This window comes from Mauremys reevesii, linkage group 3 (assembly GCF_016161935.1).
Source record: "Mauremys reevesii isolate NIE-2019 linkage group 3, ASM1616193v1, whole genome shotgun sequence".
NCBI lineage: Eukaryota > Metazoa > Chordata > Testudines > Geoemydidae > Mauremys > Mauremys reevesii.
Genome location: NC_052625.1, coordinates 85027154 through 85047447, shown reverse-complemented (window position 1 = coordinate 85047447; position 20294 = coordinate 85027154).

Below are 20294 nucleotides of genomic sequence, written 5' to 3'. Positions count from 1 at the left end.
GCGTGCCATAGGTTGCCTACCTCTGCTCTAAAGCAATCTTGCTTTACCTTGAGTATCAAGTTACCCTTGTCCTGAGTACATTGCTGTGGGATGGTGGGACCATGCTGCACTGGCAACCATTCCTCACACATGTTCCTTTCACTATCTTTTTTGGTTGGTCATGTCCCCCTCATTGGTTGCATCTATTCTACACTAACAATTTTGCGGGGGAAATCATCTAGTTTCAACAATGGCAGGAGCACTAATGTAGGCAGGACATAGGGCCTGCTCAAATCAGGTGTAGAACTGATGGTGGTAAAAATGCTGGTCTACACTTGTGCCTCTGCCACTACTACTCTCTGTAGAACTACTTTGCTGGTAATAAGACAGAGGGAGATTTCCTGAAAAATGCTAAGGTAGGCAAAGCTATTGGCTTAATCTGTGTTACACACAGAACCATACTGGGATACTTGGTTATAATATGGCTGTTCCCTGACCCAGTTGCAGCAAAAGTACTATTTTGTAGTTCAAATGGGATCGATCCTTATTTTCACTATGCCTCCATCTAAGGCTTTCCCATGAATATGGTTATGCCACTACACTACAAAATAGAGCTGTGCTGTAACTGGTTCGGGGATGGAAACACTAACCAGATCTCCCAACATGGCTCTACTTGTAGTACAGATGCCACCCTTCCACGTGGGTACAATTGCCATTCACAGCATTATTGCACATTCCTAAAGGACTAACTGAGTATGCAATAGGGTGGTCAATAGGGGTACCTTGTGCAAGCTTTATCCACTCTTTCATGAACATCAGTTTTCTTTTCTCACTGAACCCCTGGTGTGCAGAGCTCAGCAAGCAGGATGATTAGGCCCTGACTGTCAACAGACACAGCTGGTAGAAAGTGAAACCAACATCGGAACAGAACTACTCTTGATGTGTGCAAACTAACAACATGAAAGGCTGCCACCTCTGGGGTGGAAGGTGGCAACAAACCAGTGCACAACATGCTGTTAGATTCCTGCAAAATGCCACGACACACATAAGATAACTAAGTGTTTTTGAAATTCAGTTGGTTTAGCACATATTAAAACAGACATGCAGTACAGATTATTTTATTCAAACCCCACACAAGTCAGTCATACACCACTATTTATGCTATATATGAATATAGACTTAGATTATGTAAAGTCACATTTTTCTTTCTTTCACAGAGAGCTATTATTCTTTGCTCTTTGTTCTTCCTTTTCTTTCATCTTTTTATCTTCCCCTACATTCAGTCCCAAATGAGGCATATCTCAGTGCTATCTTTATCCTAACCAACTTCCTGATTATCTCCTTGGTTGTATTGATTACTTTCTTCCCCAGAACCTTTGAAGATGCCACTTAATCTTTTTGGGCTAACTCAACAAATAGCTTGTTGTAATCTATTATCTATTATTAGATGAGAGACAGAGGTGTGACCCCCTGCAAAAATTCAAACCATAAAATTGGAGGTGGAAAAGAAATGATGGCGGGAAAAGGTTCATACTGATGAACTATGCAACTTTCACTGTAGTGTACTTAGCACTGGATCAAAACAAAAGGGACATTAAAGCAAAATACTTGGTTTTGCTGACCAGCATTAGTACACAGAATCCTGCAGCAGTGAATACTACGTTTGCTTTTGATTTCCAGTAGATTTAGCACCTGATTCTCCTTCTACTGATGTCAGTGTAACTCCATGGATTTCAAGAGGCATAACTCCTGATTTACACCTGCGTGAGTGAAAGAGAATCAGCCCCAAACTTTCCAATATACAGTTTTGGTGTTCACTTAATAAGTAGCTATGAAGTAGTTTGTTTTAGCCTCATCCGTCAGTGGTCCCATGCCTCATTTACCTCACTCTGAAGACAGATTTATTAATTTCCTTGTGAACTTCTTTATAGTAGTTAGCACTGTGGCATCCGAGTGCTTCATAAGCATGAATTAATATGTTTTCAGAATACCCCTGTGAGGTGAGGGGTATTATTATCCTCATCTTAGAGATGGGGAACTGAGATAAAGAGAAAGATCAAAAGTATTCCCTAATTTTGAGTGCCCAATTTGAGATGCCTACTGCCTGATTTTTTTTAGCGTACATATCATTAGATAACTCTTCATGTGTCCAAAGCCCTGCTCCTATTGACTTCAGTTGCAGTTGTGAGTCCTCAGCATTTCTATAAATTGGATCCCAGGTGAGAGCAGCAGAAGGTAGATGGACTCCTGGGTTCAATTCTAAGCCCTGGATGGCAGTGCTCTCTCATGTTATAGACCCTTCCGATCTAGTGCCCCCAGCCTGTCTCTAGCTCACTCTACTCCAGGGGTAGGCAACCTTTCAGAAGTGGTGTGCTGAGTCTTCATTTATTCACTCTAATTTAAGGTTTCGCGTGCCAGTATTACATTTTAATGTTTTTAGGTCTCTTTCTATAAGTCAGTCTATACTATAAAACTAAACTGTTGTTGTATGTAAAGTAAATAAGGTTTTTAAAATGTTTAAGAAGCCTCATTTAAAATTAAATTAAAATGCAGAGCCCCCCGGACTGGTGGCCAGGACCCGGGCAGTATGAGTGCCACTGAACATCAGCTTGCCTGCCGCCTTCGGCACACGTGCCATAGGTTGCCTACTCCTGCTCTACTCCACCACTCAGCCCACCCTAACTCCTGTCCCCTTTCCCCTCCTATACACTTACCTTACTGGCTGTTGTCCCCCCTCTCTGGCTCCTGCAACTCCCTCCCTGCCAATTCTCACTCCTCTTCATTCCAGATGGTGGGGCAGCTTCCTTCTTGTGTCCTGGACATCAGCAGGGGGAGTATTGAGAGCACAATTGTGACAGTCTCCCAGCTCTCAGTTCTGGTGCCCCGTGGCAGGACAGACTTATAAGGCCTTGGCTACACTTGAGTGTTACAACGCTGGTGGTGGCTTTACAGCGCTGTAACTCACTCCCCGTCCACACTGGCAAGGCACATACAGTGCTGTATCTCCCTGGCTACAGCGCTGCATGTATTCCACCTCGACGAGAGGAATAAAGAGAATAGCACTGGTGCTGCAGCACTGGGGTGCTAGTGTAAACAGGGAATAATCTTACTACGCTGTAACTGACCCCCGGAAGCTTCCCATAATGCTTTTAAGTAAAGATTACTGTCTTTGTTTTGTAGTGATGCCTCTGTTTGTTTTGTTGTGAACTCCGGGCTCCTGGAGGTGCTTATCTAAAAAAACCAAACAAACAAAAAACCACACAGCTCCTGTTTGCTGTGAATGAGCTCCCTTTGGAACGCCCACAGCTAGTGTTTGCTTGAAGAGAGGGGGTGTGCGGGAGGGCGGGGAGGTGTCCGTTTTGGGGATGCTGCTTATCTGGCCTGTGAGGAAAAAAACAAAGACGGCTATTTGCTTTCAGTGAGCAAGAGAGGGGTGAGGGAGGGGGTCGGAACTTGCAGCTGCTGACAGAGTGTCGGCTCCAAAAATCCACTCTCTCTCTCCCCCACGCTCCCTGTCAGACTCCACCCCCCCCTTTTGAAAAGCACATTGCAGCCACTTGAATGCTGGGATAGCTGCCCATAATGCACTGCTCCCAATGCCGCTGCAGATGCTGCAAATGTGGCCACAACAGCGCGCTGGTAGTTTAACTCCCAGCGCTGTACAGCTGCAAGTGTAGCCATACCCTTAGTGCAGCCCTTAGTGCAGTGAGGCGCAATTGCAGATATAGTCCTGTTCAGCTCATAGAGCCCTGGAATAGAGCATCCTGGAGAGATGGATCATGGCATGGGCTATACAGTCAGCACACAGGAGCTGGGAGGGGCTGAAGCATGCTCAGTTGGAAGTGTTATAGCATCTCAATCAGAAGGTTGTAATAACTGTTTTAACATATTTTCCTCTAACCTTGTTCTTGGAACCATTTTAGGTGACACTTTCTAAAGAAACTCAGCCTGAGGCAGACACCTGGCATAGAAAATTTCAATCCAAACAGATAAAGTTATAAGCAACTGAAAACAGGGTCCCTATAATGGGAAGTGTTGGACAACCTTAACTATAAGCAGTGCTACCAGTGCCACCTCTAATTATGAAGGCAGAAGCTAGAACTGAACCATGTTTTGATGCCAGAACCAAGTTTCAAATATTTTTTTGTGGAGTTCCATTATTTTAAAGTGGTGCAGTCACCGTAGCAGACCTGTATGCTAGTACTGTACTCCTCTGTCTAGGGAATTATTGTATAGCATGGACTCAGTTATCTATGAAGTCTTTTCCGTATCTAACTTATAACCTTGGAATTTCTACGAATGCCACTTAAGTGAATGCAGGTCACAGGGACATAAAATTTACAAGCCTTTCTTAACTGAATTACTGTATGGCTTGTCCAATCAGTGAAGTCAGGTAGACATTTTTTTTTTCTGGACACTCAAAGTTCCCCCAATTACTCAGCTGCCTCTTACTTCAGCAGTTCCACTCCCCACTACTACCCCATCCTTCCCTGTACCTCCTGCTGCTTCCTTCTGCACAGAAGTCGATAACAGATGATAAAAATGTATGTTAGATTGTAAGCTTTTGGGGGGCGACTGTCTTTTTGTTCTGTGTGCACATAGTACAATGATGTCCTGGTCCATGAATGGGGCTCCTAGGGACTATGACAATACAACTCCCCTCAAAAACAAACAAACAACATTAATGAGGAAAAATTAAAGAAGTTGGGATTACATTCTTTGAAAGAGAGGAGACTATAAAAATAATGGGCCAAATTAATTTATGATGGAAACCTATTTGAAGTCAATGGAATTATATGGAGGGATGAATCTAACTTAATGAAACTGTACTTACATAACACCTTTCATGTAAGCAGCTCAGAGCTCTTTCCAGACATTTAATTAGGGTTCAAAGTACCCCAGTGAGTAAGTTAATTACTATCACCCCATTTTACAGATGGGCAAACTGAGGATCAGGGAGGAGGGGCGATTTGCTCAGTGTCAGGAGCAGAATGAGACAAAATCCAATGGCCCTGACTCCCTGGTCTGTGCTCTAACCACTAGGCACATTATCAGTAAGAGAAATAAAATTTATGAAAGGTTAGTATGTTGGTTTTTTTTAAATGGTAAGAAATTTTTAAAAGTAGAAGACAAATTAGGTGATAGAGACTAAACAGAGCTCAGGCAGAACTACTTCACATAAAATATAATAATCAGAGCTGGTCAAAAATGTTTTCCATTAAAAGCAATTTTCTGTTCAAAAATACAGTTCTCTCAAAGTGTTTTGCGGGAACATGTTAATTTCCATTACATTTCTCATGGAAAAAAAGTAGACAAACAATTTTGACTTTTTGTTTGGACACAGTTATGTGTTTTGTTTTGATAAGGCAAAAACATCTTTAATTCATTTTGTTTTAAAACTTTTATACCAAATTAATATTAAGTTTAAACAAAATAAATCAAAATGATAAAGGTGAAACATGGTGTTTTTACCTCATCAAACAAAACAATTCAGCATTAGTAAAATGAAATGTTTCAATGGTCCCAAACTGATTTTTTTCAGAATTTTCATTTTGCAGGAATTTTCAAAATTGTGGCTGTTGATTCCAATTCTGAACAAACTTTTTTTTAAAAAATGTCAGAAATTCCAGTTTCTCATAATTTCTACTAACAGATATAAGAAGCAAGTTATCAGATGAGGATATTGAGCCAAAGAGAACATGGCCCCACCTACACAGTGAAAAAAACGGTTACTTACCTTTGTAACTGTTGTTCTTTGAGATGTGTTGCTCATATCCATTCCAGTTAGGTGTGCGCGCGCCGCGTGCACGTTCGTCGGAAAATTTTTACCCTAGCAACACTCAGTGGGTCGGCTGAGCGCCCCCTGGAGTGGTGCCATTACGGCACCGGATATATACCCCAGCCGACCCACCCGACCCTCAGTTCCTTCTTGCCGGCTACTCCGACAGTGGGGAAGGAGGGTGGGTTTGGAATGGATATGAGCAACACATCTCGAAGAACAACAGTTACAAAGGTAAGTAACCGTTTTTTCTTCTTTGAGTGCTTGCTCATGTCCATTCCAGTTAGGTGATTCCCAAGCCTTACGTAGGCGGTGGGGTCGGAGAGAGATGTGGCGGAATGTAGGACCACTGAGCCAAAGGCTGCATCATCTCTAGATTGCTGGACCAGAGCATAGTGAGAAGCGAAGGTATGAACCGATGACCAGGTTGCCGCACGACATATTTCTTGTATTGGAACGTGAGCCAGAAAGGCGGCTGATGAAGCCTGGGCTCTGGTAGAGTGGGCGATGAGATGGCCCAAGGGAACATGAGCTAAGTAATAGCAGGTGCGTATGCACGCTGTCAGCCACGAGGAGATCCGCTGCGATGAAACAGGAAGACCTCGCATCCGGTTGGCAACTGCAACGAACAGTTGGGGGGGACTTGCGGAACGGTCTTGTCCGATCTATATAAAAAGCCAGCACCCTACGAACATCGAGAGAGTGAAGCTGTTGCTCGCGTGAGGATGCATGCGGCTTCGGAAAGAAAACTGGGAGGAAGATGTCTTGATTGTTGTGGAAAGCCGATACCACTTTCGGGAGGAACGCTGGATGCGGGCGTAGCTGCACCTTGTCCTTTTGAAAAACAGTATAGGGTGGGTCCACCATGAGTGCTCGCAGTTCAGAGACCCGTCTAGCCGATGTGATGGCTACCAAAAAGACTGTCTTCCAGGACAGATACAGCAGTGAACAGGAGGCCAACGGCTCAAAGGGTGGAGACATGAGCCTGTTGAGGACCAGGTTGAAGTCCCAGGTTGGAGTCGGGTGACGTACTTGAGGGTAGAGGCACTCAAGGCCCTTCCGGAATCTAGCGGTCAATGGATGAGAGAAAACTGTGTCCCCACCCTCGCCTGGGTGGAAAGCGGATATGGCCGCTAGGTGCGCCTTCAGTGAGGACAATGCTAGGCCTTGCTGCTTCAGGGACCAAAAGGTAGTCGAGGACAACTGGGATAGGGAGCTCCGAAGGGCAAGCGTTGTGCGCCTGAGCCCAGCAAGTGAAGCGCTTCCACTTGGCTAGGTAAGTATAGCGAGTGGAAGGCTTTCTGCTGCTCAATAGGACATGTTGCACAGGAGCAGAGCAGCGCAACTCTGATTCGTCTAGCCACGCAGGAGCCACACCGTGAGATGGAGGGCCGTCAGGTCTGGGTGACGGAGATTGCCGTGATCTTGGGTTATGAGATCCGGATGAAGCGGCAGAGGAATCGGACTGGCTATGGAGAAACGAAGCAGCGTGGTGTACCAGTGCTGTCTGGGCCACGCTGGCGCAATCAAGATGAGATGTGCTCTGTCCTGGCGGAGCTTCATCAGGACTCTGTGGACTAGGGGGAACGGGGGAAATGCGTAGAGCAGATGACGATTCCATGGCAGGAGGAATGCGTCCGACAGGGATCCCGGTGACAGGCCTTGAAAGGAGCAAAAGTCCTGGCATTTCCGGTTCGCTCGAGAGGCGAATAGGTCTATCCGGGGAAACCCCCACTGTTGGAAAATTGCACGAGCAACGTCCGGTCTCAGCGACCATTCGTGACACAGAAAAGATCTGCTCAGGCGATCTGCTAAGCTGTTCTTCACGCCTGGGAGGAAAAACGCCACTAGATCTATCGAGTGGGCTATGCAGAATTCCCACAGTTGCATCATCTCCTGACAGAGTGGAGAAGAGCGAGTTCCCCCTTGCTTGTTGATATAATACATGGCTGTTGTGTTGTCCGTAAAGACTGAGACACAACGGCCGCGGAGTTGGTTCTGGAACACCTGGCAGGCGAGGCGTACTGCGCGTAGCTCTCTGACGTTGATGTGAAGCTTCAACTCCTGCGATGACCAGAGGCCCTGCGTGCGAAGGTGGCCGAGGTGAGCACCCCATCTGAGGGACGAGGCGTCCGTCGTCAGGGAAAGCGAGGGCTGAGGCGGATGGAATGGCACCCCCGCACACACCTGGGATGGGGCCAGCCACCAGTCCAGGGAGCGAAGGGTACTCTTTGGAACGGTGAGCAGGGTGTCTAGAGGATCCCTGTTCGGGTGATACACGGAGTTGAGCCACGTCTGGAGGGGGCGAAGGCAGAGCCTGGCGTGCTTGGTTACGTAGGTACATACCGCCATGTGACCCAGGAGGCGGAGGCAAGTACGGGCCGAGGTCATGAGGGAGGTCTGAAGCCCCTGAATGATCTATGTGAGGGCCTGGAATCGAATCTGAGGAAGGTAGACCCTGGCTAGAGAAGAGTCCAGGGTAGCTCCTATGAAATCTAGCCTCTGGGTGGGCGTTAAGATGGACTTCTCCATATTGAGCACCAGGCCCAGCTGCGTGAACAAGTCTCTGATCACGGCTACATGCTGCTGCACTTGGGTCTGCGAATCCCCCCGATGAGCCAGTCATCTAGGTAGGGAAAAACGCAGATGCCGCGCCGACGAAGGTGGGCAGTGACGACGGCCATACACTTCATAAATACCCTTGGGGCCGTGGATAGGCCAAAGGGGAGGACCGCAAACTGGAAATGAAGGTGATTGAGTGTAAAACGGAGAAAACGCCTGTGTGGTGGGAAGATGGCGATGTGAAAATAAGCGTCCTTCATATCGAGGGCGGCATACCAGTCTCCAGGATCCAAGGCCGGAATGATGGTCCCCAAGGAGACCATGCGGAACTTCAACTTTATCATATATTTGTTGAGGCCTCGCAGGTCTAGGATGGGCCTGAGGCCCCCTTTGGACTTGGGAATCAAGAATTAGCGGGAATAAAACCCTCCGCCTCTTTCCATCTCTGGAACCTCCTCTATCGCTCCCATAGCGAGGAGCGTCTGCACCTCGTGTAAGAGGAGTTGCTCGTGAGAGGGGTCCTTGAAGAGGGACCGGGAAGGAGGGTGGGAAGGAAGGGGTGAAACGAATTGGAGGTGGTACCCACGTTCCACTGTGCGGAGGACCCAGGCATCGGAGGTCAGCCGAGTCCACGCCGGGAGGAAGTAGGAAAGGCGGTTGGAAAAAGGAGGGAAAGGATCCTGAGTAGGAACTGGTAGGCCGTCCCCGGGCGCATCTTCAAAATGACGACTTTGGCCCCGCCGGTGGCTTAGAAGGAACGCAGCTCTGGGACGGCTGAGGTCCAGGCTGTCGCCTATGTCCCCCTCGACCGCGTCGCCAACCAGAGTCTTGCCTGTATCTGGGCATAAAATAAGGCCGGTTCAGCTGGGGGCGGAACGGACGTCACTGGGTCACCGGGGTGTGCATCCCTAGGGTGCGCATAATGACCCTGTTATCCTTCAGGATTTGGAGCCTGGGGTCCGTTTTCTCGGAGAACAACCCTTTGCCGTTGAAGGGCAGGTCCTGGATAGTATACTGCAATTCTGGGGAAAGATTTGAACTTTGCAGCCAGGAGATGCGGTGCATGGTGATGCCGGAGGCCAGAGTTCGGGCTCCTGAATCGGCCGCATCCAAGGAGGCTTGCAACGATGTACGAGCCACCTTTTTACCTTCCTCCAGGAAGGCCACGAACTCCTGACGCGAGTCTTGAGGTAGCAGTTCCTGGAATTTTGCCACCTCCGACCAGGTGTCGTGGCAGAAATGGCTCAATAAGGCCTGCTGGTTAGCCACTCGCAGTTGTAGGGCGCCCGCGGAGTAGACTTTGCAGCCGAGCAAGTCCATCTGTCTTGCGTCTCTAGACTTAGGGGCCGGGGCTTGCTGCCCGTGACGCTCTCTGTCGTTGACCGATTGGACAACTAGCAACGAGTGGGGAGGGTGGACGTATAAGTACTCAGGCCCACTAGAGGGGACCATATATTTGCGTTCCACCCCTTTGGCTGTGGGAGGGATGGAGGCGGGTGATTGCCAAAGGGTGTCAGCATTAGCTTGAATGGTCTTGATGAATGGCAGAGCCACCCTAGTTGGAGCGTCTGCCGATAAAATAGTGACAACAGGGTCCTCCACCTCTGGCACTTCCTCTGCTTGGAGGTCCATACTCAATGCCACCCACCGAAGGAGGTCCTGAGGGGCCCTTAAATCTATTGGAGGGGGCCCTGAGGAGGAGGACCCCGCTACTGCTTCATCCGGGGAGGAGGATGAAGAGACCCCCGGGACGATCGTGTCCTGCCCAGCCTCTGGGTCCTGGGACGGCTCCTGCTCAAGAGGCTCCAGTGAAGACAGGAGGGGTGCTGGTGGTACCTCCGTCTCAGCCGGGGGGCAGCTTACTGTAGCCTCCGGGATACGCGGCTCTGGTGGAACTGCGTGGGCAGAAGGCAGTGGAGCGCCTTGGGCCTGATGGTAAGCCCAAGGAGTCCAAACACCCCATTGTCGAGGGTCTTGGTCTGTGTATCGGGTCTCCTGGAAGACTCCCGAGGGCACCTGAGGGTCATGCTCGTCCCCATAATAACTGTCGGCCTGTGATGAAACCGACACATGCCTGGAGGGCCACGGAGGAGCGGAGAAGCCTTGCGCCGAGGTGCCGACTGATCTCATTACCCTGCTTTCTGGTGACCGGTGCCGGGAGGCAGCGCGGCAGTGAGAGCGAGATCGGAACCTATGACCAGCCCGGTGCCGGGAGGTCGACCGTGATCTCCAGTCGCGGTGTCTAGAATGGCTCCGAGAGGCACGGTGTCCATAGCGGTACCGGGATCTGGAACAGTGCCGCGAGTGCCGAGTTGGGGAACGAGAGAATGACCGGTGCCGCGAGTCTGACCGGCGCCGCGTGGCAGAGCGGTGCCAGGACTGCGAGCGGCGTTGAGATCGACGCTGGGAAGGAGATCTTTGGCGGGACCGGGAGCGTCCATGCGACTGGGAGCGGGAGCGGTGCCGGTCCGACTCGGTGCCAGGAGGTGGTTTGAGCAAGGACAGCTTGCCAATAGAATGGAGTGCCCGCACCAGCGGTGCCGGGGCCAGAGGCACTGCCGAGTCCGTCAAGGCAATAAGGTCCTTTGCCGCTGCGAAGGCCTCTGGAGTTGACGGCATTGGGAGCTCTACCACAGCGGGTGCTGGAGAGGACCCAGGTTCCGGACTCGGCAGTCTCTGATGGACCGGAGTCGATGGTACCGGCAGAATGGTCGGTGCCGGAGTAAGCTGCGCTGCTGCAGGTTTCGGTGCCAGGTGGTCTGATCGGGGCACACTCTGTGGTGTCGAAGCGGGTGAGGCGGCCGCGGCCTTCGCTTTTTTCGCCTTCGGCGAGAGGGAGCGTCTCGGGGCCAATTTTGGTGCCGATGGTGCTCGTGGTTTGTGCAGAGAAGAGTGGCCTGGTGCCGAGGAGGTGCTTCGAGAGTCCAACGGAGCGGCAGATGGTGCCGAAGCTGGAGGGGTTAAGGCTGCCTCCATGAGGAGCTGTTTGAGCCTGATGTCTCGCTCCCTCTTGGTGCCTGGCTTGAAAGCCTTGCAAATGGGGCACTTAGTAGATAAGTGCGACTCTCCCAGGGACTTTAAACAGGAGTTGTGTGGATCTCCTGTTGGCATAGGCCTGTGGCAGGCTGAGCACGGCTTGAAAACCGGGGAGCCGGGCATGCGCTCCGGTCCCGGGCGCGGGAGAGGGGCTAATCCCCGAACCCGCTAACTAATATAACACTAAAAACTACTAAATAACTAATAAAAACAAAGAACTGATAAGAAGATAACTAACTATGTACAATTTCACAAGAGAATAACTGAGGAAGCTAGGGAAGTGGAGGTCAGCTAAGCCGCACTCCACTGTTCCAACGACCGACACGGGCGGTAAGAAGGAACTGAGGGTCGGGTGGGTCGGCTGGGGTATATATCCGGTGCCGTAATGGCGCCACTCCAGGGGGCGCTGAGCCGACCCACTGAGTGTTGCTAGGGTAAAAATTTTCCGACGAACGTGCATGTGGCGCGCGCACACCTAACTGGAATGGATATGAGCAAGCACTCGAAGAAGAACCTACTGTTTCCTGAAACAGTTTGCAAAGAAATCAACTGATTTTGAAAAATGATGAGGCTGAGTTGACCCTGTTGAGATTTCAACCTCTGAGTTGAACCTATTGGGATTTCAACATAGCGCAACCTTGATGCCTCAACCACAAAGCTCAGGGCTACTTCCAGCAAATCTGGGGCTCCCTGCATAACTATTCAGGTGAGCCCCCTTTCTGCAAGAGCTAAGCTTCAGTGTGCAATATTCTCCCCACTACCTGCCTCAAATTTCTATGGCATGCAGGCTTTGAGTGGCGAGAGTCGGTTCCACTGCAGGCAGGCAGGCAGGATAGGTGATGCGACTAGGACTAGTTTGTGGACGAGCTGCTCTGTTACGACAGAGATATTTGGAGACAATAACTTGAGTCCCCTGGCACACCAGATAGAGTGGATATAGATTTTTGCTCAGACAGGGAGGAGAGAACTAGCCTAGGCCAAAATTGGCAGGGGGGAGTTGTATTCCTGATTCCCCAAGGGATTCAAATTATTGTCATCACTTAGGTCACTGTCCAAACCACACAGCACAGAAGCAGTAAACATTACACTAGCATTTCTGATCCCAGAGGTTCCTGGAGGATTTGAATTGACACTGCCTCAGCCAACCTTCCCAAGATTTGGTTCCTTACCCAGGGCTGGCTCCAGGGTTTTCGCCGCCCCAAGCAGCAAAAAGAAAGAAAGAAAAAAAAGCTGTGATCGCGATCTGCAGGAGCTCTGCCGCTGCTGCTTCAGTCTTCGGTGGCAATTCCGTGGCAGGTCCTTCGCTCTGAGAGGGAGTGAGGGACCCACCGCCGAATCGCTGCCGAAGACCTGGACGTGCCGCCCCTCACCGTTGGCCTCCCCAAGCAGCTGCTTGCTGGGATGGTTCCTGGAGCCGGCCCTGGTTGGGGCATATCTTAACAGCTGCAGGGTTCAGGCTGTGGGGAAGACATTTGCTGGTTTTCAAGAGGTGTACATTTAGCCACCCTGCATGTTCTGGAGGTGCAGAAGGCAGTGTTAGGCAACCCTTTACTTAGAGTTAACAAAATTTTTTTTCCACAAATGTGCCCTATCATGCATCCCTGTGTGAAGTGACTGTAAGTAAAATAATCTTTGAGCATTATATCCGCGTGGCAGAAGAGCTGCCTTTGATAACATTCCCCCCGAAGCAGCTGATGTCGCAAGGATTACTTCCTCTAGTTAGAGAGAAAGCAATAATTGGTGAGACAACCTCTTGTCAGAGTTCAGTGAATTTGATTTGAATTGAAACAGTGACTTTTTGACCGAAGCTTATAAGGTGATGGATAGGGAGTGAGGAAATCAGAGCATAGCTGGCAGCTACAGCATCTGCTAGAAAAAACAAATTTTGGTTGATAGCGGTGTTTAGAAAAGGGAATCTTCTAAAAACATGAGTAAAATCCTGCCCTAGGCTAGTGGGGATTAGGAGATGTCCATCTGCTTTTGTGATTATTTCTGTTTGTTTTTCACAGGGTTATGTTTGATTCTCTTGCAACATTCCTAGCCCAAACATGGGGATGAGTTTTCCCACACAACTGTGAGTATCCAGCATTAAATACACCATTGTTCACTCTTGTCTCCTTCCCATTCACACTTTTGAACTTTATTTTCCACATGTAAATGCCTCTATTTCAGATAATGTAAAGATGCACATACATGTGTCCACACACACCAATACACACACACACACACACACACAGAGAGCAGAGCACCCCCCCCCCAATATATACAGTATACACACACATGCGGGGAGCAGGACACACAGACAGGGAACAGGACACACCAATATATACACAACACACACACACGGGGAGCAGTGAGAGAATATGAGACCTAGTGGTTGATGGGGGAACTGGAGAAACATAGAATGCTCAGGAGATTGTGGAAGTGTGGGGAGACATCAGAAGCCCAGAGTAGTTTTAAGAATTTTTATGTCACATTAATCAGGGTGAATCAGGGGAAAGAAGGGCTCAGAATGGCACTGAAGACAAGTTTCATGGAGGAGACTGGAGAGGTTGAGGGGACCAGAAAGGGCTGGAGAGCAGATTGGAAAGTGAGCAATGGAAACCAGGAAAAAAGTATAATGCTTCTTTGCACAGATGCAGCAGATTCCAGGCCAGGATCTCAGTAAGTTTCATCTCCATTTTGCAGATGAGGCAACTGAAGCACAGAGAAATTAAGTGTCTTTTCTAAGGTCCCATGTTCTGTGAGAGACCTAGAAATAGAATACTGGTCCATGCCTTTCTGAAATCATGTGCACAGAACTGAATAAATGTGGCCCGGGCTATCATATCAGAGCCTTGGAGAGTAATGATTACCTCCTGGCTGCATGATGCCTTCTAGTTGTATGAAGCCCCAAATTGCATTGGCCTCTTTGCTGCCACACAACATTGCAAACTCATGTCTGATTTACTATCACCCACAAGTCTCTTTCAGTCTTATTGCTTTCCAGGTTTCCCCCCCACCCCAGTCACTACACATGGGGCTTAAATTCAGCCAGAATTATCCGGAGGAGAGCGCCAGTAAATATTTTCAAACCCATGGGATAGAAGCCCTGACCCCTTGCGTGCCCTGTGGGGCTGAAGTCCTGATCCCCCTTACCCCACAGCTGAAGCCCAGAGCCCCAAATGGAGGACTCCAGGAAATACTGTATGAGAATTTACCCCCTGACTACACAAGTGCATTTCAGGTTATAGTTTGCATTTTTTCAAGCTGAATCTAATTTTCTGCCTATATTGCTATTCTGGGTAAGCCTCTCTCCACTATCTCTTTGTCCTCCATGCATCCAACGAAGTGGGTATTCACCCACGAAAGCTCATGCTCCAATACATCTGTTAGTCTATAAGGTGCCACAGGACTCTTTGCTGCTTTTACAGATCCAGACTAACACGACTACCCCTCTGATCTTTGTCCTCAGCGTTCATAACACGTCACAATTTCATATCACCTGAAGATGTCATTGAAGTGTCATTTAGACCCTCTTTCTGATCATTATTGTTAAACAGACCAAATACAGAGCTCTGCAGTATCTTATGAGGCACCTATGCTAATTCAGTATTTGCTCTTAATTATTACCATTTGCTTACTTCATTACCCTTCAACAAGTTTTCAGTCTAAATGACAGTGTTACTATTCAAGCCACTATCTTTCTGGTATGGCTCTACTATTCCAAAATTCAAGTAGCCCATAATCACCAATTCCAAGTTCTGATGCTATTCTCATACACTGTATCAGTTCTTACCAATTGATTTAAACAAATCCAGGAAGGTTTATCTTTACATTGGATTGTCTACTTTGTGTGTAATAAAGCTGTCCTCTAGATTATTTTGGAATCATATTGACTGTGCATGTTTGATAGTACTTGTAAAAAGTTCCCTGCTCTCCTGTACACTGGTTTCAAATACTGTGTCAGTTGGTCTAAGAATTTTTCATTCTCACTCTCCTCCAGTTCTGGGGCCTTATTCTTCTCTCACTCCAACCAGGGGAGGCTCCAGGCACCAATGCACCAAGCGCGTGCCTGGGGCGGCAAGCCGTGGGGGGGCAGGCTGCTGGTCGCCATGAGGGTGGCAGTCAGGCAGCCTTCGGCGGCATGCCTGTGGGAGGTCCTCCGGTCCCGCAGTTTCAGCGGCAATTCGGCGGTGGGTACGCTGAAGGGGTGAGACCGACGAACCTCCCACAGGCATGACGCCGAATCTGCGTGACCAGCGGACCGCCTGCAGGCACGCCACCGAAAGCTGCCTGACTGCCATGCTTGGGGCGGCAAAATACATAGAGCCGCCCCTGACTCCAGCTAGTGTAAATCAGGAGTAACTGCATCAAGGTCTATAGAATTATACCCAGGTGAAACTGGTATAAATGTGAGGAGAACTGGGCCCTTGGACTCTCTTGATTTTCATTCATTCTACCCCTAGCCAAAGAATTTTACACCACACTTTTAACTCACATTTGCAGTAGGATAATTCCCCCCTCCCCCCGCCTTCCTTCCTCCTATGGGATTGGCCATGATTTAGGCCACGTCTAAAGTATCACTTATGTTGGCAATACTTATGTCTTTCAGTGGTGTGAAAAAAAATACCCCCAAGTGATATACGTTTCGCTGGCATAAGTGGTAGTGTGCACGGTGCTATGTCGGTGGGAGAACTCTCTCCATTGGCATAGAGCGGCTACAAGAGCAATTTTACAGTGGTGCAGGTGCATTGGTACAGCTGTGCTGCTGTAAGCTTGCTAGGGTAGACATGCTCTTAGTTTTTATACTCTGAAAATCGCTTTGGTGGCTTGACCATTCACTTGCTGAACTGGGGTTGCAAGGCGAGGCATATGGGCAACAGGGCTGCATGCATGTGGTGGCATTCACAGTAGAGATTTGGAAAATTTGCATTTTCCATGTAAAAACTGGGAAAAAAGCTTAAGCCAAACACAACCTTTTATGTCAATAGGAGGACAATGATCAAGAGCCAGGGCCTGATACTTCTTGCATGCCACCAGTTTTACACTAGATTAACTCCACTGACTTCAATAGCATTGATCCTGACTTACAAAGCTTCTTTATTAATGTGAAATACTCACACCCCAGCCTGCTGCATTCCCCCTGAGAAAAGATAAGACTTGTCATATGCAATGTTTCATCTTGTCTTTTTTCATTACAAATATATTTCTAAAAGGAAACAAAAATATCAGTATACAATCCTCGATCTTACAGATTTCTTCTGCCCTGAAGAGGGAATTCCCTTGACTAACGCTGAGTTAGTGAGAAGAAAAGACATTCCCATCCTACAAGACAGGTGACATTAAAGGCTCAGCTCTTGCAAAATCAGCATCGATTGTTTTTGCAAGGAGTATGAATCTGAAAGTCAGAAAAATGTCAGACCATCTGTTCATTTCCAAGTTTAAACATGGCAGAAGTTCTTAGGACTTAGTGGGACAGAGAATTCTGAGGTCCCAATTCATCAAGTACACTTATCTTAAGTACATGAGTAGTCCCACTGAAGTCAATGGGACTGCTCATATGTTTAACATTTGGTACGTGCTATGGAGTCTTGTTGAACTGGAGTCCACAGGCCCACTGAAGTCAGCGGGTGTCCTTACATTTATTTTAATGTGTTTTGGATTGAAACCTAAGTGAAGGAATGAAATTCCATTTGTTACAAATAGGTCAATTGGTTTAACAATTTCTAGGGAGAGGACAGACAGGAAGAGGAATTCCTCTTGTTAAGTGTTTACTATTTGCAGATAATCGGGGCGGGGGTGAAGGGGGGTGTTCCACTTTGTTTCTTTGAGATGAAGATCTATATGGATAATGGAAGTGTGATTGTGTTTCTGGAGTTACTAAGGTAATACACATTTTATTGACTAGTAGCCTCATACATTTAGCGCATTAAGATCTTACAGCCTCATCTTGGTGGAAGCTCATATGCCTGCTTCTTTATGGACATTTCCCCTTAAAAGAAGAAAAAAAGAAAGAAAAAAAAGAATACACAGATCTGTATGAGATTCACCAAGCATCCCTTAGATCAGTGGCTCTCAACCTTTCTAGACTACTGTTCAGGAGTCTGATTTGTCTTGCGTATCCTCAAGTTTCACCTCACTTAAAAACTACTTGCTAACAAAAATCAGACATAAAAATACAGAAGTGTCACAGCACACTATTACTGAACAATGCTTTCTTTCTCATTTTTACCATTAATTTAATCATTAAATAAATCGACTGGAATATAAATATTGTACTTAACATTTCAATGTATAGTATATAGAATTGTCTAAACAAGTCACTATCTGTATGCAATTTTAGTTTGTACTGACTTTGCTAGTATTTTTATGTCACCTGTTAAACTAGACAAATATCTAAATGAGTTGATGTACCCCCTGAAAGACCTCTAAGTACCCCCAGCGGTACACCTATCCCTGGTTGAGAATCACTACCTTAGATCAGTAACTGAAATGTTCTTTCACAGAGTTTGGGCCAAGTCCAATTCACTTACTTACCTGAATAGACCCATCAAAGTCAATGGGAATATTTGGGTGAGTAAAGCAAGTAACAGCTGACTTGCTATAAAGTGCATAACAGTGCACAAAAGTCATGCTGTATACTAGAGCTAGGCAACAGTTTTCACAGACTAGCTTTCCATCAGAAAATACAGTTTCATTGAAATCGAATGATTGAATGGGAATGTGTAGATTGACAATTTGTTTCAATTATATTTCTATAGACTTTGATAATAAAATCTTATTATAAATAAAATATATAAAGTCTAAACAAAATGAATCTTAATTATATTATGTTTTGACATGACCGAAATGAAACAACTCAATGTTTCTGATTTGAATTTTTTCTAAAATGTCCTTTCTGCAAGAAATTTCTTACTCTGGACTTCTCATCCAAACTGGAACAAAAACAAATGTCAAAATGTTGGAGTCTGTCATAGAATAGAAATTCCTTTGGTTTTGACAAGTTCCACGGTGCACTGAGCCTGGATCTACTTAAAAAAAAAAGTTGCCTGTAAAGTGACTGACATTTACTAATCCTGACTTCTGCATCAGAATATCCATTTTAGGTTATACTGATAATGATCTATCCCTTTGAAGAATAAGAATATTAGCCACTATACAGATATTAATCTCCACAACAACTCTCTCAGGTAGGTAAGTGTTATTATCCCTATTTTGCAGAAGGAAAATATAGATAGTGAGATCAAAGTGACTTGCCAAAGACCACATAGGAAGTCGGTGGGTACATCTACATAGCAAAAAAAACACACACCCACCCAAAACAAAACCAAACCACCCCCACAGCAGTGAGTCTCAGAGCCTGGAACAACTGACTTGGGTTTGTGGCGCTTACCCTGTGGAGCTAGAAATTGCAGTCTAGATATTCAGGCTTGGGCTGCAGCCTGGGCTTCCAGACCCTCTCCCGCCTTACAGGGTTTCAAAGCCCAGGCTTCAGCCTGAGCCCCAGTGTCTGCAGTGCTATGTGAGCCCCACTAGCCTGAGTCAGTTGACCTGGGCTCTGAGACTCGCTGCTGAGGGTGAGTTTGTTTTTTTGCTGTGTAGCTGTACCCTGTGACAGAGTGCAGGGGTTGAACAGGTGAGCCTACACTCTGATCACTCAGGTATTAATGAGTTCCCCTTGAGAAAGCTGATGGGGTAATCAGGCTGGATGGGATAGGGCGCCAATTAGCCCATCAGCCTAAGAGAGGAAGGAAGTGCTAAGAGGAGAGAGGGGACCAGGGCTAGTTGAGCTCAGTTAGATGGAGGCCTCGGGGACGAGAGACCTCTTTCCCTTGGGTCCTGGGGAGACGGCCAAAAGGCACAGTGATGCTGTAAACAGACTATTGCATGAGGATTGTTGTGGAAATTGTGAAGGGAACTTAAAATAAAAGGGTTTGGTGAAGGCCCAACCAGTGGAACCTGTGAAATTTCTGTGGGGAAGAAGGTGGGAGACTAACCACACTCTGCTACATACTCCTTATGAGACCTTGTATTCAAACCAAGGTGCTCCTGACTCAGAGTTCCATGCTCTTTACTTTACTCCCGTCTAAAAAAAAAATTGAGAAATCTCCAGCACAAATATTCCCTGGTAAAAAAAGTTTCCCCACTGCTTGTAAACTGGAAGGGTTTAACATGAGGTTTTAATTGTTTTTTTTACTTTTTCCTAAGCTACATTTGGTCTCTCTCTCTGTACTGGGTTTTTTGTAGCTATGCCAGTGCCAAATGTGCAGCTGCAGTTTGGCAGAAGTTACCAGGTCAAGTCACACCAGTGCAGAGCATCTACATTTGGGGTTTACACTGGTCTAACTACTAATCTAGACAAGCCCTTGGCTTTCTTCATACCTTACAGCACCATTGGAGGAGCCTCGGAAAGGGAGAGAAAGAGGTGATAGCCATTTGCTTATTCACTGCCCCAGCCCCCTTGCCTGCAGGATCAGATAAACCTGTCAGATACTTTACAGCTAATAGTTCCTCACGATTAGAAGTATATAGCAACTTCCATCATTTCAAAATGAGTGGTGCTGGTGGGGAAACAACACCCATGATGAGAAGCTGTGTTTGCAATCTGACATACAATATCAGGAGATTATAATAAATCCCTCTACATGTTAATTTTGACAAGCTTTGAGCCATTTGCTTCTTGTCTGATCCTGTGGAGGGTCAGCCTAATGTGTTGCGTCTAGCACCAGCTGTGGTGGTGACCAGCTGTAGGGTCATAAGTAATTTAATACATTACAGAAAAACAAGCGGGGATGTTGTTAAAGGAATAGAATGAGAGACGGACCCGGGTCAGAACACTGAGTCTGAACCTCTTTGAACTTGGCAGCCCAAACCCATCTCTACGAGATGTACCCACAGCATCCTCTGAAAGATACTGGATTGACTCCAATTAATCCATCTTCCTGCCCTCAGATAC